The sequence below is a fragment of the Trachemys scripta genome, chromosome 7 (assembly GCF_013100865.1).
Source record: "Trachemys scripta elegans isolate TJP31775 chromosome 7, CAS_Tse_1.0, whole genome shotgun sequence".
Classification (NCBI taxonomy): Eukaryota; Metazoa; Chordata; order Testudines; family Emydidae; genus Trachemys; species Trachemys scripta.
This window is the reverse complement of record NC_048304.1, coordinates 118,537,032-118,561,177: the sequence shown is the minus strand read 5'-3', so window position 1 is coordinate 118,561,177 and position 24,146 is coordinate 118,537,032. Positions and strand designations below refer to the sequence as shown.

Genomic DNA, 24,146 nt, shown 5'->3' with positions numbered 1-24,146 from the left:
AGGTGGAGGGGTTCAGGCAATGCAGGAGCTGGGGGGCAATGCAGGGGTGGAGGGGTTCAGGCAATGCAGGAGCTGGGGGGCAATGCAGGGGTGAAGGGGTTCAGACAATGCAGGAGCTGGGGGGCATGCAGGGTTGGAGGGGTTCAGGCAATGCAGGAGCTGGGGGGGCATGCAGGGGTAGAGGGGTTCAGGCAATGCAGGAGCTGGGGGGCATGCAGGGGTGGAGGGGTTCAAGCAATGCAGGAGCTGGGGGCAGGAAGAGCAGTGTAGGTGGTGGAGGGATTGGGGCAATGCAGGTGCTGGGGGGGGGACTGGAGGAGCAATGCAGTGGTTGGACTTGGAGGGGTTGGGGCAATGCGGGGGCTGGAAGAGCAAAGCAGGGGGTGGAGGGCCTGGAAGGGTGGGGCAATGGAGGAGTAGGAATTAACTGGATGATAGGGGCAATGCAGGGGCTGAGGGGGAGTCTGGAGGAGCAATGTAGGGGGTGGAGGGATTAGGGCAGTGTTGGTGCTGGGGGATGGTCTGGAGAAGCAATGCAAGGGGTGAAGAGCCTGGGGGATGGTGGGGCAATAGAGGAGCAGGAATTAACTGGTGGTAAGGGCAATGCAGGGGCTGGAGGTGGTGGGGCAATGGAGAGGTAAGAATTAACTGTGGTGGAGGCGTTGGGGCAATGCACGGGGGCTGGAGAGCCTGGTGGGGGCGGTGGGTCGATGGAGGAGCAGGAATTAACTGGTGGTAAGGGCAATGCGGGGGCTGGAGATGGTGGGGCAATGGAGAGGAAAGAATTAACTGCGGTGGAGGGGTTGGGGCAATGCAGGGGCTGGAGGGGCAATGCGGGGAGCACTCGGGGATGGAGGAGCAGGATTAATGAGGGGCAGGGTAATGCAGCTGGCTCAGGGGAGGACGTGCGGCCCCCAGGCAGCCGCTCGCCAGCCGGGGGTGGAGGGGCGAAGGCCCCAGCGATCTGCGTGTGGGGAAGGCTGTGAGAGGTCAAACTTAACGGGCTGGGTAGGGGCCAGCGAGGGGGGCGGGAAGAGGCGGGAGCGAGGGGCGGAGCAGCCCCGCCCCGCCGGCTCCGTCATGGCAGAGCCCCGCCTCCCTGCTGCCCCGCCGCCGGCCGACAATAACAGACAGCCCCTGCGCCCCTCCCCCCCCAGCTCGGCTCCTCAGCCCGGCCCGGGGCGCTGAGCCGGGAGAGATTCAAACGCGGCCGAACGTTGGCGGCGCCCGCGGCGGGGCGGGGCGGGGCGGGCGCGAGCGAGCCAATGGGGGTGGGGCCGCTGCCAGATAGGGAGCCGCCAGCGCGGGCTGCGGGAGGAGGAGCCCAGGTGTCCCTTCCTGCCACATCCGGAGCTGAGGCGCCCCGCCCCCGAGGTGCGCGGTAGCCGAGCAGCGGCGGGGCACGCACAAAGGCGCGCTCGCTCCTGAGGTAAACAAACGTCTCGCTCCTGGTCCCGGTCCTGGGGGGCGATTCAACACCCGCTCCCGCCGCTGGGCTGGCCGGCCGGGGCGCCATGTGACCCCTCCCCCCGCGCATAGACTGTTCTGTCCCTGGGGGATGCTCCCGCAGCTGGGGTGCGTGTGGGGCGCCGTTGGGAGGGCGTCAGTGGGGTAGCAGCGGGGGGGAGGGCGGCGGCTGCTGCATCACTATCACCGCCCCGTGCTTATCCCTCCCCCATCTGCGGGGGGCGTTCACATGGTTACACGCCCCGCGTGGGAGGCGCTGTGCCCTGCTCGGGGGGGGGGTTGCCTGGGAAGCCTGTGGGGCTGGGGGGGGGGAGCGTTTCAAGGGGGGGCGCCTAGAGAGGCACTTCACACTGGTCTGTCCCACCACGGGGGAGATGCTTCCCCCCCCCATTAGCTCTGTGGGGTGTTTGCCTGGGAAGTCAGCAGGGCTGGGGTGAGGGTTTCATAGTGTGGACGGGTGGGGTGTGAGTTATTGGGCATGGCATGTGGAGATCCCCTTAACGAGGGTGTGAGTCAAACTCTTCCTGTGGCTTTTCCATCATTCGGTCCTGGGAGCTGGTTACCCTAAAATCCAGCCGGGCTGTGTGTCCTGGGTGTGTTTTGTGTTGTGTGGGGGTGGATGCTTGGGTGGGAAGGATGTCTTTTGGAGGGGGGGGGGAGAGGAGAGAAGTGGGGCTTTATGGCTCATCAAAATTTAGTTCAAAACATTGGCTCACAACCCCAGTTGGTTCAAAATTAATGTGAACGAGGGTGGTTTTGTTTGTGGGTATTCATCTTGGGGTGGGTGGAATTGTTTCTGGGGCTGTTGCAATTTGAATGAGGAAATCCTAAATAAAAAGGAGGTATCTAAATGTCTGAAACATACCGAACAAGCTTCCTTCGCGTTCCTTTATAAAATAATCTAAAGTCTCTTTCCCTCCTGTTTCTTCCCAATTGAGTGTTATGTCGGGATAGATCTTATGCAAGCATGTTGTGTTTATGTGTATATGTGCACCCTGCTGGGCTATGTAAATAAGTGGACTGAAAGGAAAAGAGCGTATCACTGTGAATTGGCTGATCTAGGTTCCCTTGTACCCTCTGTAATTGTAAAACCTTTGCTCACTCTATTGCTTCCATTGAGGCACCTTGTAAGTATAAGAACCTAGTAGTTGCCCATGGGCTATAGCCACCACTTTCACACGTGTAAATGAATCATTTCCCATCCATATTCAGAAAAAGAAGTGGTATTCATGTGGTCCCTTGCCCATTCTTGTTAGGCTGAGTAATATGCTAGAGGTTGAAATGAAGTTGTTACTTTCATAGATACGAGTGTTACAGGGCTAATGTGGAACTTTCCCTCAGTGAGGGAGTTTTCCCAGACAGGAGCTGCCAATAGAAGTGTCTTTCTCTCTTTACTGCAATGCTGATCTAAAAAAAAGTTTAGGATTTAGATAAAATATAATCTGTGTTTGGGAAAAATGCTATATCAATATGTTGAGAGGCTTTAAACTATAAAATATTATCTTGAAAATATCTATAGTGATGGGTAACTTTGGAGAGCTTCTAGGTCTGTATCTAGGAGAAACTTTTCTAAACCTATGTGAGTAGTAATTCTTATTACTTTAAACTTAGCAGCAACTTTTTCATTGGCATGGATACAGAGATCTTAAAAATTCTATTATATTATGTATAGGTTCTTATACTCATCACCATAGTATCTGAATGCCTTCCAGTAGTGCATTAAGTGTGACTAACATCTGTCATGTGTGGTTCATTTTCTCTCATACCCTCCCCAGGGGGAGAACTGTGTGTGTAGAGCAGTGTTTTGGTAGGGTTTGGAGTCTCATTTATTTTTAAACAGAGAAGGAAAGGTCTAAGTATGCCTGACATTTGGAGTGCAAGGTCATGAGGTTTATGATGGTCCTTGGTTCCTGTAGGGGTTTGTTCTACAGTCTCAGCTTGGACCCCAAGAAAGCTCTGGCTCCTCCAGGCCAGAAGTTTCACTGTGCCTGAGGAGTGGATATGTCAGCCATGGTCTTCATTGCAGAGCTCTAGGCAATCTTTTAAATATATTGGGACCACCAGCCCATTGAGTACCTTTGAATATAAGTACAGAGACTTGAACTTGACCAGAGATTCTGTGAGAAGCTACTCTAGAGCACTCCTAAAGTAGGAACTGAATTGGCCAGCTATGGGTGTGTGTCTTCAACCAAAGGAGACTGAATAGTTTACAATTATGGTGCAAAATGCTTTCCTCTGCCTACTAGTTCATGTTGTCATACTCCGCTCTAGCTTCTACCAGCTCTTTCTTCATCTGTGATCTGATCTTGTCCAAGCACTGAACTATCTTGGTGGTAGTGCTAAAGTTGTGTGGGGGTGAATGTAATCCACTTAGTGCATGTACCGTAGTTTATGTCATTTTACCTGTTCTCCTAGTGGCTGGAGATAAATGTTGAATAGGACTGGAGAGAGAATTGATCCATGTGGGACTTGACAAGTGAAGGGTCTAGTGGCAGAGGCATAGTGACCCATTATGATTCTTGGATTTAAATTATTTTAGTGTATTCTGCTGGACCTCTGCCACCTCTCTTAAGTAGAACAGAAGTTTCTTATGGTCAACAGTGTTGAGTGCTATAGAAAGGTCCAGGAGGATGAAAATGGATGGCTGCCCATCATCCGTTAACAGCAGGAGATCATCCTTCAGTGCCACTAAAGCTGTTTCTCTCCCATGTCCTAGCCTGAATCCAGATTTGTGCCAGTTCTAGGATATTGACTTCAACTAACTGAGCTTGTAGTTGGCCTTTGGCTTGGTCCTCTGAGCTTGCTCAGAAATTAGTTTGATCCCGGGCAGTAGCTAGCTAGAACTGATGTGTCCGTGTGGGTTTCTTCAGTGTCTGTCATGCTATTGCATGTTTGAAGGAGGAAGGGAAGATTGTTTCCCTAAATGAGGCATTGGCTATTTCAGCCACAAGTGCCATTGATTGCTCATGACTTTCACCTTTTAGGGTATTCTCAGGTCTTGGGTTGAGACTCCTTTAGTGTGTCCAGTATTTCACAAGGAATATGAGAATGCAGACAAGTTGGTTGCTGGCTAGTAGGCGGAGTGGAGCCATGCTGTTTGAAAAGCCTTCCTGTGTGTGTGATCTGTTCAGTGAAGTAGCATGATAGATTCTGTTGTGAGCTGTAGGCACTCAGGTTTCGTGAACCGGTTTATCATCCTAGGATAGCTCCTTAGGTGGGATTTGGCAGCTTCAGTGGAGTGATAGGAAGGTTATGTTGGCTGCTGTAATACAACCTCAGCATAGGCTTCGAGAAATGTATATTTCAACCTGTTTCAGCCTTTGATTTCAGTCCTTGAGTTTCTGACCCTCTCTCTTCACCTGGTGCAGGGTATCAGAAAGCCAAGGAGATCTATGTGGGAAATGGTGAGGGAGGGGCTGTTTTGGGGGGCCAGTGTATTGATGGTTGAGGCTAGTGTAAGTGATAAATGATTCACTAGATCCTTGATTCTTTGTCCTACAGGGAGCGTTCTTCCTGTCCTTTAGCATGCTTTGGAATTTGATGAGTGGCTAAGAGCCTTCATGGTCTAATCCGAGTCATTGGTCTTGTTGCCTGTTTGCTCAGAGAGCTCTGACTACTGTTTTTAATGAGGTGAGTCCAAGACAGCGTGCACTGTTGACATTTAATCCAAAAACCAAGTCCAGACTGTACTGGCTGCGTTGGCTGGCGCAGAGGTAACCCATGAAAGTTATAGGGAGGCAGCTGAGTCAGTGAGTTGTTGGGTTTTTGCATCTGCAGTATTGGTGTGAACGTTGAAATCTCCTAGGATGACAAGCCTGGGATATTACCTTGTCAGCTATGGACATGAATCAGGGAGCCCCTTTGTGAACACTTCAGTCTTTTTATGCTCATTTACGGAACACTAATCTTAGCTATGGTTCTGCTTCTGTTGTTAAATGGATACATTTGAATGAACTTGTCTTACCTGAGGCACCTCTTTTGGATGTTTGAAGAGAAGATGAATGCAGTGATTCTTGTCTTTTCTGAGTCAGTGATAGGCTGAGCAGCCCAATACTATTCAATAGTCATGAACTAGCACAATGATTCTAGCCTTGAATTGCAAATGATGCAGGGGAAACTTTTTTTTTTTAAATCAGATGTAGTCACTGATTTAAAAAAAAAAAATGTCATTAGTAGATTTTTTTCCCCCCTAAAAGCTTTTTAAACAAAATGAAATTTTTTATCTTAACCTACCCAGCCGTGACTCATTTCCATTGAATCCAGCCTTTAAATGTACGTGTGACTCACCTGCTGGTGCACCCTCTGTTGGCTAGGCATGGTGTAGCATGCTCTCCTCCTTTAGCACACCCTGCTGACAGCCCTTCCAGTGGTATGCTGCTTCTTGCAAGTTGGCCTTCTCTCTGGATGTCAGAGTTCCATCCCTCCTAGCGTACCAATTGTCCGACAAATAGTAGTCTGTCAGCTTCACATTGGCCCTTCAGTCTGAGTCCGGGCTTGCTAGTCCTTAGCTCCATGGTACTGGGGTGGGGGTGGTTTTCGCTAAACCTTTCTTGGTAGGGGAACCCAAGGCTTCCCTCTCGACTGCCTATCCGAGGTTCCCTGGACAAGAAGACAGTGAAGGCCTGACTACACCAACCCCATCTGCCTCCCTGGACTACTTTCTACCTTGTTTTTTCTTGGATTTTTGCCTTAGCCTGTTTGTGGGCTCCCTGTATGCTCTCTGTACGCCTCTACCAGAGCTTCTTAGCATTTCCTGCTATCCAGCTGGTTCTGCTGGAGGGCTGTTTTCTCCACTCCTCTCACAAGACAGCCCTACTCAGCAGGAGTCTTCTGCTCCCTGTATGTCCTTCCACCAGTGTAAAGAATCGTGAGCGTATCTGAGTGAGGCTGATTGTGGCCACAGGTTCCCATTAACCTCTTCAGGCCTAGTGTGAGGTTGGTACACCCCATCACAAACCTGTTCAGTTTTGTGTAGCAGGAAATGATAGGTTAAGATAGTGCCTTATATCCCAAGGTACACTACAAATTACAGATATACAGGAATCTTTTCAGATACCAACGAAATATAACCACTTCTGGAGGAAAATACTGCAGCTATTTAACATTTTCCAGCACCACTACATAGCAGCATAGAACAGAAAATTGAGAAATCTATCCATTTGAAGTTACAAAGGAAATTAGGGTCCCACTCCTACAAACTGACAACAAGTTGGGTTATGGCCTTAATAGGTGTCAGCAAGTTAAGGTAAAGACTAGTGGGGGAGCCTGGGGTTTACCTCAACCTTCTAACTCATGTGAAAGCTATAACTTGCCTTGTTTCCACTAGGATTTTACCACGTTAGCCACACCGCCTTCCTAGTGAAGGTAAGGACTTGTAGCCTGCTCCCGTTGAAATGAATGGGATTCTTGTGGCTTACTTGGGTGAGTGCAGGATTGTCAAAATAATGATTCAAATGAAGAAGAAATCAAGATGGAATGCAGAAGGTCAAAAATTTCCTCCCATTTTGTTTCACTTTGATTCTCAATATCCTGCCCTGAGCATAGAGGGTGTCCAGGTTTAATTGTGGAAAGCAGTTTTAAACTGTCTGTTGTGCTGGCTCAAATAAGAGGATTCTATTGAATCACTTCTAAGGTTTGCTTTAGTTTTGTCTTTCTATTTCATGGAAAAGTACATTTTAACTCTAATCAGTCAAATGTAAAGGCAATATAGACCGTGTGCATAGTGATGCATATTATTATTTATTACATACTCTTTGTGATATAGGTCAGCGGCCAACCAGGTCTGGGACCCATTGTGCTAAATGCTGTACAGATTTATGGTAAATGACTGTCCCTGCCCCCAAAGAGTTTACAATCTAAATGTGGTTGCATGTGTATTTTCCTTATAAATGGTACGGTCACTGCCTTATAACCCTCAAAGTTGTACTCTTTTGGTTCAAATTTGGTATGCTTGCTCTTTAGCAGGAAGGGGTTTCTTTTAAGTTTAATCAAAAACAGTCAAGCCCTTTTTCAATATAAGTCCAGAAAATGCTTATTTTCTTTGCAGAAAAATACTTTTGAATTTAACAGCCCTACCATATCAGTGAAAGTTCATAAACATGACATTTGGTAGTGATATAATCCCTAGGATGTAGATTTGCCTTTTGTTGGTCTGGGGATGATTTTGCCAGATTATAAAGGCATATAAATGTTACTTAATGTATATTCATTGTTACTCTTAATATTTGACATAATTCAGTCTCCCAAAGTTTCTTGGCAGTGTGTATACATATGTATATTAATGCACAAAATATGATGTGTAGTTTTTTTAGGATATCTCCATATATTTATCTCCTAGAACTAGAAGGGACCCTGAAAGGTCATAGAGTCCAGCCCCCTGCCTTCACAAGCAGAACCAAGTACTGATTTTTGCCCCAGATCCCTAAGTGGCCCCCTCAAGGATTGAACTCACAACCCTGGGTTTAGCAGGCCAATGCTCAAATCACTGAGCTATCCCTCACCCCCAAGTGTAAGGTTGCTCTAGGCCAGTGGTTCCCAAACTTTAACAGCCCGTGAACCCCTTTCACTAAATTGTGAAATCTCATGAACACCCTCCTAAAAATGAATATTTTCAGGGATTAAAGTTTAAATTTCTTCAGTGTGATGGATGCCCCAGCTGCCCGGCCCCGCTCTTCCTGGGGCTCGGGCTGGGGTTCGGGCTGCCGGCTCCCCCGCTGACCACCAGGACTCGGGCTGCCAGCCCCAACTGCCTGGCCCCACTCTCCCTGGGGCTCAGGGTGTCTGCCCTGCAACCAGGTCACGCCTGCTGTCTCCAATGCCCGGGGTCCTCTGTCCACCTTTCTGGTGAACCCCCTGTAATGTTCTGTGAACCCCAGTTTGGGAACCACTGCTCTAGGCATAACATGCCTAACACACAACCACCAAAGCAAAGAAATAATAAAAAGTTTTAAGGCATCTAACATGACATAATTTACTCCTTCAGCCAGACTCTCACTTTAACACTAGAATAACCATGCAACATCAACAATAAACTGCAGCTGTAACTCTGTTATAGTAGGGATGCCAGCCTTTCAGCATCCTGTATCCCAAACTGCCTACCACCATACACAGCCAGATTTCTCTAAGCCTTCTCCCCTGTTTTGCACTCTTCTGGAAAATCACACTTACACATATTTGGGGAGGGGATGGAAAGCTGGCATTCTTGCTCGGCCAGAGTTCAGGTATGTTCTAGTGGTGACGGCTCTCGTGGAGCTCCTGGTCTCTGACAAACCAACCGTTATTTCAGAGGGGACCAGGGTCACTTTGAAACTGTTCAGTGGGCTCAGGAGCCAGCAGAGGATCTTGGTGAAGTTGTTTAACCCATTCAGTAGCACATCTTCTAATTCAGTTGAATGGTTTCCCGTAGATCCTGGTCTTCAGCAAAACAGCTGCTGTGTTGAAGAAGGTCTCCTGGACTGAAACTATTCAAATGGTTCAGGAGCACTACTGAACTCGCTGAACAGTTTCACTGGGCTCCTAGACAATGATGAGCCAATGGCAGCTGCTTCATAGAAGATCTAGGTTGTCGTAAATCATAATCTCCCTCAGCTAAGCGTGACACAAACCAAGTTGTGATGTAAAAACCTAATTATTTTGTTAATTTATTACATTACCCCAGAGAATCCACCAAATTCTCACAATGTACATTTTTTAACGCTTTACAGTTTGCGATTTTTTTAAATTAGTGGGGTTCAAAAATTTTGAGACTCAGTATGTGAACTTCTAGGAGGCCAGTTTTTAATTGACTAGAATGCAAACTAATTAACCAATTTAAAAAAAAAAAACTGGAGAAAATGCAAGCTTTACTCAGAGATAGTGGTGGAAATTGGGGGGCAGATATTCTGGGTTTTTTTTTTTCTCTCGTACAAAGATCTTGAACTTCTGCTTTAGATGCAAAACTGAACATAAGTGTAAATAAGGTGATGTGTTGGTACTGCCATAACAGGAAAAAAAATTCTGTTGAATAAATGTTTGGGTATAACGAGGTCTTCGATGGTTCTTCCCACAGGGAGGACCTGACCATGTCCAGTTATCTACAGTGGGTGATCCTAGCATAAGCCCAATTTACCAAAAGCGGGCGGAGGCAGGGGTGGCTCTGCCCTTGATGGGCCTTCTTAAGCTTCTCCAGATAGGTGATCAAAATGAAAGTCACAAACACTAATGTATTCAGGGATACTCCCTCCCTGTGGCTCCAGCAAAGAGGGGGGACAGTGAGTCTACACTGCTGCCTACGATTCATCTACAACATGGGGGGAGATGGGGCAGGTTGTGGAAGTTGCTCTGGCTGGGTCTCCGAGTCAGGGTCAGTGTCCATCTTATCCTGTTGTCTGTTGTATTGTCCTCAGGGTCTGGCTGAAGATCTCGTGGGTAGGAGTTCCCTCCACAGCTTCAGGAGTCTCTCCTGCGTTCTGCTGCTTAAGACAGTTTTGCTCTCTTTCCCCCGACTACTGCTTCTTCCCATTTAAAGGTCTCCTCCCTATCATACAAGATTGACAGGGCCGGGAGGCAGGGTGAGCTCTACCACCAGGGCCTCTCTGGCACCTTTTGTGTCCAGTGGGATCTATATACCCCATCACACTTGGGATTCTGTTGGATGCACATGTGTTAATAAAGTAGACTGAAATTTCAGGTTTAATGGGTATTATACTGGTGCCCAGAGGGTCCAGTCAAGATTAAAGGCTCCATTGTGTTAGGTGCTATACAAACACATACTAAAAGATAGTTATTGTCCCCAAAGAGCTTACAGTCAATCAAAACCATGCTGCACAGTTCTAGAAGCAGATGTGATTCTTTGGGATTTCATATAACAAGAATCCTCAAATGCATCTTTTGACTTGAGTTTATACACACACATAGAGACAGTGTTCTTCTAGTGATTTAAAATCTGTTATTTTCCTAAATCCTGCAGGATGCAATTGAGAAAGTTCACTGTCTACAATATTTGCCCATCTAACTGCAGAAGATACTCTCCAAAGGTGCTTCTAAAATAAAATTATGCAGAAATTCATACTGTCTTCTATTCTCCATTATGTAATCTCTGCCCCCATCAAAAATTTAAAATGATTTTTAGGGTATGAAAGAGTATATCTTTTGCATTTGATGGATATTATGGTGAATACAAGTTAGAATTCTTACTGGCCTGCTGATGGTATGGATTGAATATTTAAAATTTGTTATTAGTCTTTTATACTCGATGCATGGCTGGCTTGGCATTCAAAGAAGGTATTCATATTCTATGTTAAATATCTTTAAAAGACTGAGAGAGCACAGTTAAAATGCTTTGCAGATCGCTCCAACTAAGCACATATTTGGAACAAAGAAAATTCAGTTTGTAAGACTGAAGACCAAATGTGCAAAGTACATCATTCTAGTAAAATTTTCATTATTTTTTTTATAATAAAAAAGGATAGTTAACTCGAGCAACTGATTACGAAAAACTATATCCAGATGTCGTATATTTTCTTCTGCAGTAATCGGCAGTGGTAAGAGACAATTGGTAAGAGACAGGCCAAAGTACTCCTATAGCCAGCAAAACATGTTTTATGAGTTTTCTTATCAACATAATCAAACATCAAATAATAAACTAAACATTTGAGGGAGGGGAGTAGGGAGGAATCATCAAGTATATCAGTTTTTTTTTGTTTTTGAAAATCGTAACTTCATTTATATTATCTTCAATGCATTTATGTTACTGGACTCCAGATAACATGATGAAGGGATACCTTTTGAAAGAAAAGGCATGCTGTTTAGATCCCAAATAAAAGCTTCCTGGTGAGGTTTTGCAGTATGTGGGGTTTTTGTTGTGTTTTTAAATAGTGTTCTATGATGTTGTGTACATGAACACAGCAATATAGTGCTAGCATGAGAACCATGAATCAAAACTGACTAGAAATAATATTTGAAACTAAACAGCCTGGCTTTCTTATCCAAGCAGAATGAAGTGCAAATGATAAACAGCATAAAGTAAATTCAGTTTTTAAAAGTCTAAGGTTTTGGTGTTGCACTATTCAGATCTAAGAATCTTCCTGTATCCTTAAACAGGTGGCATAGTGGGAACGTGGATTCCATTTTTACATCCGTTATCTTCTGAGCCAACATACTTGGAAAAACTGAAATATTTGATTCTGTTCTTCTCTCTTAATATTGACATTTTTGTTGTGCTTTGCTTAAAGCTATGGTACTACTATAAATATTGGTCTGCTACTAATTAAAGTAATTTAATCACTAGGGGAAGTTAAATTCATTGAGTCAGGTAATATCTGATGTAGTTCATAAGAGAAAATATAGCCTGCAGCTTTGCATATATATGTTATGACCCCATTCATTTTCCAAACTGACAGTACTGGTTGCCGTAAGTCTGTAGTACTACTTACGCAATAATCCACCTTTGTAATGTTGTTGCCATTCCCAGGGGTTAAATTGAATTTCACTGACTCCCATTTCTACCTGTGCCAACAAAGGTTTTGTTTAAGTATACACGCAAACAATAAGGCTCTTTTATACAAGGTGACCTTTGATATATTTTGGCTTCAGATATCACTGGAATATGTTGTAAAGATTTTAGTTACAGCCCCCACTTAACTATACCATGCCAGTGGTTAGCTGTCAAAACTCGTTTGAAGAAGAAAGTAAAATATGTTTTATTTGCCTATTAAGGTTATGTAGAGGTCATTTGTTAGGAGTTTATTCTCCCTATAATATACACGCAGCTCCCATTGATGCTAATGGTTATAACATGAAATATACCTGACCAGGTTTATAATTACAGAAAATACATGAGTTCAAAGTACAGAATTATCAGGTGCAATATTTGTATATCTATCTTCTTTTTAGACTGATCTGCTTATTGATTAACATGGGGCAATGTGTATGATGCCTGTATTTTAAATGAAAAACTGTCAAGGGTGACGTAGCACAAAATGCAACACTTCGATTCCCATCTCTAACTCCCTTTCCTTTCCCCTCAGTAAAAGAAGTGAAACAAAATTAATCCTATTAATTTTTGTTCCAGAAATTTATTTGCTCTCAGGAACAGAATGGGCAAAGAGAAACTTGAAAATGAGATTCACAATGTCAATTACCCAGATTTTTTTTTTTTTTTTTAAGTTGCCCATTTTAATGCTGGAATTTCAGTAGTGCTAAAGCCCTTCGCTGAAAGGGCTGTTAAAGGTTTTTGTATCATCATTGGAGCCCGGAAAGGTTTATTTTAAAAAATATTCGTTCTACCAATCTTTAGACTGTACCTCTAAAATTGCTACCCTATGTCCCCATCCTGAAATCAGATACACACAGGCACAAGGATCTGCCTGCATCGATAAGATTATAGGACTGGGATCATAGTTTGTGAATATAAGAATGTAAAGAGATCAGTTTCTTAATTGTAATAAAGATTGAGTCCTTTGTGTGAAACCCCACCATAATAAGGAAACAGTCATTGCTGCATGTAGTTTGGTAGATTTTCAAATAAGAAGGGCTTCCAGTAATGGAAAGGCCTGGCCACTTACATGAGGCTTTGAGATGTAATATGGCAGCTGTTTGGTTAAAGTTGTTCTTGGTACAGGACGCTGACAGGCTGTTTTGGTGGCGGTAAAAGCACTTTTTGGTGGATAAAAGAGCCCCCCCCATGCAGAGGTGGTTTCATTGATTTCTCCATAGCTTGAAAATGCAGCATGCTGACAGGTTTATCAGATTAGTTACTTTGGGACAAATGTGACACCGGTGAATCTATGAAGGTTTGAGATTACTAGAGGAAAATCCACAAGGAGACGCATGGCAGCTTTCAGAAGGCTGAAAGAGAGATGGCACTCTCTTGCAGAGTTTGAAAAGCCAATTTTGCTGTCTGAGTTTGTCAGGGCTTGGAGAGTCCATTCCCTTGGAGCACGGGGAATTTAGGAGGAAAGTGTGAGAAGTTTTGGTTCTCCTGCCAAATACCAGGACCGACTAGGCAAAAGAAGATTCAGGGACTGAAGAACCTATATATTAGCACCAATGTGGGCAGAGGATAAGGAGTGGTAAAGCTACCATATCTATAGTAGTAAGTGAGAGCATGTGTACTGGCTTTATTACAGTTCTTTAGCAGTTGTATCTTTTAATGATTGTCTTTTTGTTTTGAAGTTTTCTGTATTTCTAAAGGACTTGAACCAGGAATAGGATCTGAAATATATTTTGTTTGGAAAATGTTTGGCTTTTTTTTTTTTTCTTTCCCCGAATTGGAAAGAGAGTGACGTCTTTCTATAGAAAATGAGCTACAGTAAACTTTCTCCAGGGTAAGAACACCATCCTCAGTGGAGAAATCCATCAGAATTTTTGTAACTGTACCATTCATTCAAATCTGTCTATACAGGATCTCCCTTCATCCTGGTTAGTATGAGGGCAGGTAACAGCACAAGAAAGTGGCAGTAAAAAAATCGGTCCTTTCTTACTATGAAATACTGTAGAATTGAAGTGTGTTTATTACTATCATAAAACTGTAAAACTTGTTAGTGATCCTGCATTTCTTGAAAATTCTGCTGGAGTAGATGGCAGACTCAGACCCTCATCTGACTGTTACTTTGACTGCTTGATGTCTTCGTTTATGTGTTTGTCTTGAAATTTTGTGTCTGGTTATAGCCTGCTGACATTTTCTGCAATGACACTTCAGAATATATTTGTGTTTGGAAGATGATGCGGAGAGATATTGAGCTATCGCATGTAGATGAGCAGCTTAATAGCTTGCATTAGAACTCCATTAGACACTTCAAACTGCACAGGAGTTAAACTGACGTGAAATTATAAATATACATTTTCAGATTCCTTTCCTAACAGATTGCCTAATTCTGGTGAAGAGCCTGGATACCAGAAGTTGTGGTTTGCAGTGGGGATGGTCATTGTCAAAGCCTTTTACAGTTCTGGATGATGCAATTGTGAGAAGTTAGGATTTAAAGTTTTTGACTATTATCACTGGTGTTGAAATTTGCCTTTTTCATAAGTAGGTGTAATTCCATTCAAGTAGTAGGTTAATAGAACATAGAATCATAGAATATCAGGGTTGGAAGGGACCTCAGGAGGTCATCTAGTCCAACCCCCTGCTCAAAGCAGGACCTAATCCCAACTAAATCCTCCCAGCCAGGGCTTTGTCAAGCCTGACCTTAAAAACCTCTAAGGAAGGAGATTCCACCACCTCCCTAGATAACCCATTCCAGTGCTTCACCACCCTCCTAGTGAAAAAGTTTTTCCTAATATCCAACCTAAACCTCCCCCACTGCAACTTGAGACCATTACTCCTTGTTCTGTCATCTGCTACCACTGAGAACAGTCTAGATCCATCCTCTTTGGAACCCCCTTTCAGGTAGTTGAAAGCAGCTATCAAATCCCCCCTCATTCTTCTCTTCTGCAGACTAAACAATCCCAGTTCCATCAGCCTCTCCTCATAAGTCATGTGCCCCAGTCCCTTAGTCATTTTTGTTGCCCTCCGCTGGACTCTTTCCAATTTTTCCACATCCTTCTTGTAGTGTGGGGCCCAAAACCTGACACAGTACTCCAGATGAGGCCTCACCAATGTCGAATAGAGGAGAACGATCACGTCCCTCGATCTGTTGGCAACGCCCCTACTTATACAACCCAAAATGCCGTTTGCCTTCTTGGCAACAAGGGCACACTGTTGACTCATATCCAGCTTCTCGTCCACTTGAACCCCTGTAGCCACTCTGTTCCCTAGTTTGTAACAGTGAATGGGATTCTTCCGTCCTAAGTGCGGGACTCTGCACTTGTCCTTGTTGAACCTCATCAGGTTTCTTTTGGCCCAATCCTCTAATTTGTTTAGGTCCCTCTGTATCCTATCCCTACCCTCCAGTGTATCTACCACTCCTCCCAGTTTAGTGTCATCTGCAAACTTGCTGAGAGTGCAGTCCACACCATCGTCCAGATCATTGAGTCAAACCTTGCTATAAAGAAACTTAAGCTCCTGCAAAGTTTTATGCATGTATTTACCTTTTAAGGAAGTGAGTAGTCCCGTTGAACCCGCATCTTGGCAGGATCAGGGTTATCATCTTTATTGCTCATTTTAAAGTATGTACAACAAGAAAATATAAACAGTTTTGGAGACTGGAAATCCAGTGTGAAAAGAGATGGTAAGAATGATCTGCCTCCTTTCCATCTTCTCTCCAGCTTGGACAATGAAAATTAATGAAGCTGGTTTTACACCATTTATAATTTGATTTAACTATCAGGTTCTTCGTGCAATCTTTTGGTTGCAAATACTGCAGCAGAATGTTTTAAGAATTGTTTACATTGGATTTTTTTTAAGTTGTGGAAACATTTCTATCATTCTTGCATTTAATAGTAGCTTGTTCTTACCTAAGTTAAAGGTAGGGCCAATTTTAAGGTGACCGTATCCCTCAAGGTTTTTAAAAGTTGTCAAATTTGTGTTTGTTTAAAGGATACTGACCTCATGATTTTGTTTTTTTTTAAAGTATGATTGTGCCCTTTAAATAGTATTTTCTTTTATTTGTAGAGGTATTCTGCACCTCCTGATGTTCATAAGGATCTTTTCACAAAGGGAGAAACAGACTTCACAGGTGACACTGCCTGTGTCAAGTGTGCAAAGTAGAACTTGAAAAATAGAAGGAAAAATTTCTTAACTCCTTTCAATTATACTAACCTTTTATGATACTTGTAACTAATAAGCACAAAATTTTTAGACAGATGTGTTTTTTTTTTCAAGTTGATAGTCTCTCTTAATTTAATATTAAAGTTCTGGGGTTTATACTATTGTTAGTAATTGGATTGCCCTATTAACAAATGTGGGTTTACTCATAAAATATATTACTTGCTGACTCGTACCTTGGAAAATGAAAGATCTTAAGGGGAAAAAATATTTGCTGGCCTCTATTTTCTCATCCAGGCTTTCACCATTTGTCCTGATTGCTGTGGAATGAAATTAAATATATAATTTAGATAGTTTTATAACCTTAGGGTGTTTCTTTAGAGAGCCTTTACTTTTTAAGTGCAGAGTCTGTTCAATATTTAATTATTTTATTTAAACAATGTTATAATAAAATTGTCTGTGTTAAACAATATTTCATTGTTAAACAGTGAACTGCAGGTTGACTTTTAGGATGGGTTCAAATCCTAAGCATTTATGTAGAGCAGCCAAATACAGTAATGATGATGAGCACATTCCTTCCCTTTTTATAGAAAAGGTGCAGTTACCAAATGTGTGCGTTCTGCAAGAGGATCTCAAAACATTTTTAATAAAGAGGTGAAGTCACTTGCCCAGAATCTGTGGCAGAGCCACGAATAGCACCTAAGTTTCCTAACTGCCATCAGGCCATTTTAAATTTCAATTTGAGTAGTTGCTGTGGGAAAACAGGAAAAAAAATGTCTGCTAAATGCTAGCAGTCAAAGGTGGGAGCATTCAAAGTTGTGGACTGGTCATGTCACTATTCCATGTAGTTCAATTGTTTCCTGTCTCCAGCAGTTGGATGCAACTCTTAACAGAGTATGGATAAGATTATTATTCATTATTTAAACATCAAGGATCTGCTATAATTTAGAGCCATAAAAATGTTAACTATTACCCGAGGCAGACAATATAATTACACAAATTGGAATTAGTTTAGGACACCAGGGTTAACATGTTGGCTCTTGCAAAACGTTCTGCGACTAAGGTAGCAGCTGCTCTTTTGAAATGGGCATAACTCATTCCTCAATCATACTGGACAAAACCCATTTCAGAGCAGTAACTGAGCCATTCCCAGAAATGTAAGTTTTGGGGCTGGAATTTAAATGTTGTGTTGGACCACTGATCTCATGGAAATCACAAGCCAACTACCTAGAAGTAGTTCTTTGAAGTGGTGATTGAGTTTTGTCCTCAGTAAGCATGGATAATTAGTTTCATCTTCTGATCTAGTGCATTCAAATATCTGAGACCGTGATTGGGGGTTGCAAATAGGAAAGCTAGACTTCCTGTTCTAGACAATGGACAAAAGGCAGGTGGAAGATCTAGATATTCATGTTCTAGAAAACCTATTAAACCTCCACTGGAGTGCAAAGGACTGTGAAGCTCTCCTAGTGCCATCAAATGGAGATTTGGCAAATATTAGCAGTACTGTTATAGTCTATCTTCTCTAGCCAGTCTTTTATATGCTGTTTAATAAAATATAAAAAGTACAAGTTTCTTGATAGTTGCATATGCAGCGCATGAGACAGATCTCACATTGAAATAACTTTTTCAGTTTGAATCTATATAAGTATAGTCCTTGAGACAGAAAGTTTTAACTTCAAATAAGTTATAAACAAATCTAACTTTAAAGTTAAAAATTTTTTTGAAAACCAATGGCTTTTTAAATCCACTCTGCATGCAACAGAGAGTAATAGGCAACAATGCCAGTGGGAGCAAAATAATCACCCATGAAAGCTTATGCTCCAATACATCTGTTAGCCTATAAGGTGCCACAGGACTCTTTGTTGCTTTTTACAGATCCAGACTAACACGGTTACCCCTCTGATACTTTTCAGAAAGTAGGCAGCTAGGACACCTGATAGGCAGAGTACTTCACGTGTACTCAATATTTATAGTCTTTTGAACACACCAAAACTTAAGTGGCTAGCAAAGCAAGCAGATATACACTATTTGTCTCTACCCCAAACTGTGTACCAACTAAATTAAACATGATAAATTAGGGTCATAAAAAACCAATTGGGCGAGTAGCACAATGACTATCGCATAGTTGCTCAATAAGGCATGTAACTATCTTGTTGGGGGGTGTGTGTGTGTACATATGCGCACGTGCACATGTGACTGTCTCTCTCTTCCTTCGCTCTTGCCCCATTTATCATAGGGGAGATGGCAGGTTTGAGTGTACATACATGCAGGAATAAGGGGCACAACATGAAGAACACTTCTTTTAATAAGCAACAGAGGGTCCTGTGGCACCTTTAAGACTAACAGAAGTATTGGGAGCATAAGCTTTCATGGATAAGAACCTCACTTCTTCAGATGCAAGTAATGGAAATCTCCAGAGGCAGGTATAAATCAGAGATATGGAGATAACGAGGTTAGTTCAATCAGGGAGGGTGAGGTGCTCTGCTAGCAGTTGAGGTGTGAACACCAAGGGAGGAGAAACTGCTTCTGTAGTTGGATAGCCATTCACAGTCTTTGTTTAATCCTGATCTGATGGTGTCAAATTTGCAAATGAACTGGAGCTCAGCAGTTTCTCTTTGGAGTCTGGTCCTGAAGTTTTTTTGCTGTAAGATGGCTACCTTTACATCTGCTATTGTGCGGCCTGGGAGGTTGAAGTGTTCTCCTATAGGTTTTTGTATATTGCCATTCCTGATATCTGACTTGTGTCCATTTATCCTCTTGCGTAGTGACTGTCCAGTTTGGCCAATGTACATAGCAGAGGGGCATTGCTGGTGTATGATGGCATATATAACATTGGTGGACATGCAGGTGAATGAGCCAGTGATGTTGTAGCTGATCTGGTTAGGTCCTGTGATGGTGTTGCTGGTGTAGATATGTGGGCAAAGTTGGCATTGAGGTTTGTTGCATGGGTTGGTTCCTGAGTTAGAGTTGTTATGGTGCGGTGTGTGGTTGCTGGTGAAAATATGCTTAAGGTTGGCAGGTTGTCTGTGGGCGAGTACTGGCCTGCCTCCCAAGGTCTGTGAAAGTGAGGGATCATTGTCCAGGATGGGTTGTAGATCGCTGATGATGTGTTGGAGAGGTTTAAGCTGAGGACTGTAGGTGATGGCCAGTGGAGTTCTGTTGGTTTCTTTTTTTGGGCCTGTCTTGTAGCAGGAGGTTTCTGGGTACACGTCTGGCTCTGTTGATTTGTTTCTTTATTTCCTTGTGTGGGTATTGTAGTTTTGAGAATGCTTGGTGAAGATCTTGTAGGTGTTAGTCTCTGTCTGAGGGGTTGGAGCAGATGCGGTTGTACCTCAGCGCTTGGCTGTAGACGATGGATCATGTGGTGTGTCTGGGGTGGAAGCTGTGAATGGCTATCCAACTACAAAAAGAAGAACAGGAGTACTTGTGGCACCTTAGAGACTAACAAATTTATTAGAGCATAAGCTTTCGTGGACTACAGCCCACTTCTTCGGATGCTGTAGTCCACGAAAGCTTATGCTTATGCTCTAATAAATTTGTTAGTCTCTAAGGTGCCACAAGTACTCCTGTTCTTCTTTTTGCGGATACAGACTAACACGGCTGTTACTCTGTATCCAACTACAGAAGCAGTTTCTCCTCCCTTAGTGTTCACACCTCAACTGCTAGCAGAGCACCTCACCCTCCCTGATTGAACTAACCTCGTTATCTCCATACTGATTTATACCTGCCTCTGGAAATTTCCATTACTTGCATCTGAAGAAGTGAGGTTCTTACCCACGAAAGCTTATGCTCCCAATACTTCTGTTAGTCTTAAAGGTGCCACAGGACCATCTGTTGCTTTTTACAGATTCAGACTAACACGGCTACCCCTCTGATACCTCTTTTAATGTACAGAAATCTGTCAACTCTTTGAGGTCAACTTACTGTTATAGCAAAATAGCTTTAACTTATTGAGACATTTGATCTAAGTACAATGGTCCTGCCCAACCTGGAGGCTGGTGAGTTTTCTGTAGAAGAGTGGATTGGGGGTGGGGTGGGATGAGGGAGGGGGACTGAGAAAGCTGCATCACAAGTATATGTGTACTCCTCACTACTGGAAATGTAATCTCATAGATGAGGGTAAGATAGCAGGTGGTTCTGTATTCTGTCCTTCTGTTGTGGCCAGCAGTGATAGCAGTTCATGTGCACAGGGCCATAGACTACATACTGGGCCAAACATCTTTTTTTCCACAGAACTCCGCTTTCTTACAAGTGTTTCCCAGCTCTGTGGAGGCACCAATGGATGCCCCTCTTGAGCAGCATGTAGCTTTCGGGTACGTGAGGAAGTGAAGATTAAATAAAATATATGGAGATATACCTATGTCATAGAACTGGAAGGGACCTGGAAAGGTCATCGAGTCCAGTCCCCTGCCTTCACTATAGTGGACAAAGACTCACAGAGCTACCAAGATGCAACAAAGTTTCGTTACAGCAATAGTTAGCCTGTGCTTCTCACAAATGAATGTATGCAACAGAGAGGAAAGAGGACATGATATGTATTGTTCAATAAAGAATAAAAACAAATCTACAAAAGGAAAAATAAATTACGTACACTGGTAAAGACATATAGTAAACTAAGAAAGCAAAGAATGGGCTATTTCAGGAAGAAAATTTACCAAGGCAGTCAATTATTTAGTTAGACTGTACAGTCTTCAGTGTAGTTACTTACGGAATATGTCCAAATAATACTGGTTCAGTCAAACAAACAATGCTTTAGTTAAATAGACTATTGCTGTGTCTTTAAAAATAACAGCTCTGTCTGTCAGCACATTTTACAGCTTTGAACAATCTGCTATTGACCTCTAAAGGCAAGAGCTTCTGAAAATTGTTTTATGTTCTGTCACGTGTATTACCTACAGTAAACATGAACTTGTTTTCTGTTGGTAAGCGTTTGGCACTAGTTGAATCAAAAGGGCAGATTTTGAAAATTCAGACATTGTTGACCCACAGTAGCTGAAATATGCCAAGAACTTGACTAGATTGATATAGATGTGGCCTAAAAGAAAACAAGGAAATGCCAAATTATAAACTTAGTACAGTGACTTAATACACTTTTTTACATGTTGCCTTTTTTACATTAAATTAAGAAAGTTGATTTAATAGTCATTTTCTTTATGGTTTAGGTATAAGAATTACTTGCATTCTTGAAAGCATAATACTAAGAGGAAGAGAGCATAATAAAATAAAAGTTAAAAAGCAAATTTATTACATGTTAACTAGCTAATTAACTTTAACACAGTGAGCCACAGTTGATAAGCTGAAATACCTTTCTAAAACCCAATTGCTTAAAAGGTCAACAATTCTTAGTGGAGTGTTGCTTTGTACAAAGATACTGTAGATCTATAACCATAAAATACCTTTAAAATACAATTGACAATATTTTATTCATCTTGCATGCTAGAGGATTTCAGTTTTTGAAGGTGTTTGACTAGTGGTTCATAAGCCAGAGGAAGACAACTAGAGGAGTATTTATCATTTTACACAAAGAAGACTCTTTTCCTTTTTGAGATCTGTTTTCTTTGATAAAATACTCTTATTTGTATATAACTGGATGGTAACAAGCTATAACCTTTTTAGATGGAAGTCACTGCCATTGTTTTCAACTAAAATTGCATTTTTAAAGAAGTCTGGACACTCTACTAAGAGCAATGTTTTGCTTTGGTTACTAGACTGAATGTAGCCCTGGGAATGTTGATAGAGCCAAGTTTCAGGGTGGAAGTTCCATTTGCAATGGAAGGTCACCCAATCAAACAATACAATACTCTCCAATAAATATGAGAGAAACACATACTTTGTATCAAATCAGTAAAATATATTGATAAAAAGTTGTGTGAAACAAAAGGCCAGCATTAGCAGCAGAGAGCCTGCCAAACACTCAGTGGGTCCAGTGGATGATTGAGGCACTAAAGGAGTGCTCAAGGAAGACAAGACCATTGCGGGAAACTAAATAATTATTTATTTATTGGTCGGTTTTTACTGCAGAGGGTATGGGGGAGATCCCCACACCTGAGCCATGCTTTTTATGTGTCACAACTGAACAACTGTTCCAGACTGAGGTGCCAATAGTGTAGGTCCTGCAACAAATTGATTAAAAGTAATAAGTCACAAGGATCAGCTGGTGTTCACCCATGAGTTCTGAAGGAACTCTAATATGAAATTGCACAACTGTTATGTAACCTATAATTTAAATCCGTCTCTGTACCAGATGACTAGAGGATAGCTAACATAATGCCAATTTTTAAAAAAGGCTCCAGAAGCAATCCTGGTGATTACAGGATAGCAAGCCTAACTTGAGTTTCAGGCAAAGTGGTAGAAACTATAGTAAAAATAGAATTATCAGACAGATAGATGAACAAAATATGTTGAAGAGTCAACGTGTTTTTTGTAAAGGGAAATCATACCTCCCCAATTTATTAGAATTCTTTGAGGGAGTATATGTGGGCTTTCAGAGAGCCTTTGACAAGGTCCTTCACCAAAGGCTCTTAAGCAAAATAAGGAGTCCTAAGATTAAGAGGGAAGGTCCTCTCATGGATCAGTAACTAATTAAAAGATGGGAAACACAGGGTAGGAATGAATGTTAGTTTTGACAATAGAGAGAGGTAAATAGCAGGGTCCCCAAGGGCTCTGAATGCTACTTATTTGTAATACAACATGGTTGGTGGGAAACCCAAAACTGACTAATATTCTCCATGTTGAACATAAATACAAACCACTTTCAATGTAAGTGACCAAGAAATGTTGAACTTCACAACTCTAATATATGCCACGCACTTACGATTATCTGGCTTCTTTGCCACTCGGTAAGTGACTTCACATTGATTTGATCTTATGTGTGGTTTGTTTAGTATTTTTCTCTTCTTTTATTCTTTGTTGCTTTCCAAGGTTTTCCCCCACCCTACTGCTCTTCTTGACAGTGGCTATAGTATAGACATAATGTAGGTAGTGATGCTGCCTGAGCTGCTGTTTTTCTTATGGCCATATGTTTATCTCTCTACTAGGGTGTGGGTGGTGGTAGAGGGGGAGGGTAACAGTAGATAACGAATTTTCTCTAGACACACTTAGTGCACGGTTTAAAATATTTTATTTTAAATATTTATAAATAACTCTTCTGCCTGAAAATTATTTGCTTTTCAAATTAAATTTTGATAGCTGTGTAATAGTACTGTCAAAGGGGTGACTGGCCCTTTTAAGGAGAATCCGGGCCCAATCTGTCTTCTCAAGGCCCACCTGGGGGTAACTGACAGCCCAGGTGGCTACTCAATGGTTAATTGGTAAACAAGTACCCTGGACTTAAGAAGATTACCTGCCTTAACCGACTCTAAGGTACTTTCAGGGAGAAGGTGTTTCTAGAGAAAAGGCTCTGAAAGAGGGAAGGTGTTGGTGCCATAGGGCAGCGGTCCCCAAACTTTTGATGTCACGTCCCTCCTTACCCATAATGTAATCTGGACTTGTTTTTTCAAATTGCCATACTTAACTGGTATTTATTTATGATCTTCTTGCTTTGTTCCTGAAATTTTGGGCTTACATTTCACATTTTTTTTTTTTTTTTATCAAGCAGTAGTGTATTAAGGTCACTACTATGGAGTAGCTTTTTATTATCAAACGTAGTTTTTCTTCTTGCCCAATGCAAATAGAATGATTGGCTACTGTTGGACTTTCCGGTAGTTTATTTTTAGACATTCATTGACTTTAAGTGTAGATTAAAACCGAAAGCAGTGCGAGTGCCTGCAGTAAGTTATTGGGGGAAGTCCAGTGGCAGCCAAATCTAGCATTACTCCCGTCAGTTTATGTGGCATCATTGTATCATGTCTTCGATGCTTGTTCATTGTACTCTAATTTCCATCTTACTTGGGAAGTCTCTATCATGTAGATGCCCAAGGAGCAGTAAATTCAACAGAGGGCATTCAAACTACAGTAATACCTCCATTACTTTCAAACACTTTCAAAATGTAGGTTGTTCGAAACTCTGAAATGTTCATAACTCTGAACAAAACTTTATGGTTGGTCTTTCAAAAGT

General features: G+C 42.4%; 1 protein-coding gene across 7 annotated transcripts in view; it reads left to right on the top strand.

Annotated features, from left to right (window-relative positions):
* ADD3 (adducin 3) overlaps nucleotides 1-24,146 on the top strand; it is a 191,449-nt gene that overhangs the window by 18,085 nt on the left and 149,218 nt on the right. For 2 of the 7 annotated variants that reach the window (XM_034775289.1, XM_034775286.1), the window contains exon 1: nucleotides 1,282-1,429. The exons of the other annotated variants lie outside the window; for them this stretch is intronic. The gene's annotated coding sequence lies outside the window, so the exon portion shown is untranslated. Of the gene's footprint in view, nucleotides 1-1,281; nucleotides 1,430-24,146 lie in introns of those variants that run through there. 7 annotated transcript variants of the gene reach the window in all.